An 894-nucleotide genomic window follows, 5' to 3' on the forward strand; every position below is an offset into this window, starting at 1 on the left:
CCTGGGCGAGGTGAACGGCTCTCGTGGCTGGGATCCGAGCTCGGTCCCGTGCCTTGGCCTCCCGCGGATCTTCCTTGCTGCGAGGCTTCCGTGGCGTTTCCCATCGGTGCGGTCGTCCTCTTCGGCCGCCATTCAACGCTCAGCTCAGAACTGGCACGGACTAGGGGAATCCGACTGTCTAATTAAAACAAAGCATTGCGATGGCCCCCACGGGTGTTGACGCAATGTGATTTCTGCCCAGTGCTCTGAATGTCAACGTGAAGAAATTCAAAAAAGCGCGGGTAAACGGCGGGAGTAACTATGACTCTCTTAAGGTAGCCAAATGCCTCGTCATCTAATTAGTGACGCGCATGAATGGATTAACGAGATTCCCATCTGTCCCTATCTACTGGTCTCCAAAGTCCAACCCCGCCTCCACGCGGCGGAGACCGGGCAACGCAAGTCTGTATTTGCGGCAAAAAAGGGCTATGGCACCCGCCCTGCCAGTCCCATCCTTCCCCATCACAGATTCCTCCCCATCACGGTTTTGTGGAGCTGAACGGCCGCGGTGCTTGCGTGAGGTGCTTGACACCCGCTACCGTAGCTGGCGAAGCTCCGCTACGCCAACAGCAACATGCCTATCTTCGCTAGACGGGCACCAACCATGTGCAGCCGCCTAGTTACGCCAATAGGCAAAGAATAACCAACAGACGCCACCCTAGCACGCTGCATAATCATTGCTGACGTGTAGAAGAAAGGGGGTGAATACATGTGGCAGAGTGCCGTCACTGCGGAGGGCGGTGGCGGGCACCCGCTGCCGCGGTCGAGCGGCAAAGCAAAACCCTCCTAATAACCTTCTATACACAGTTGGAGTAGGTAGCACAGCCTACCCAACTCAAAACAAACTCGAAAACT

At 56.2% G+C, this 894-nt stretch overlaps 1 pseudogene; it reads left to right on the forward strand.

Annotated features, from left to right (window-relative positions):
- LOC143263124 (large subunit ribosomal RNA) overlaps nucleotides 1-443 on the forward strand; it is a 3,021-nt pseudogene extending 2,578 nt beyond the window's left edge.
- The last annotated feature ends 451 nt before the right edge of the window (nucleotides 444-894 follow it).

This window comes from Megalopta genalis, unplaced genomic scaffold (genome assembly GCF_051020955.1).
Source record: "Megalopta genalis isolate 19385.01 unplaced genomic scaffold, iyMegGena1_principal scaffold0339, whole genome shotgun sequence".
NCBI classification, from domain to species: domain Eukaryota; kingdom Metazoa; phylum Arthropoda; class Insecta; order Hymenoptera; family Halictidae; genus Megalopta; species Megalopta genalis.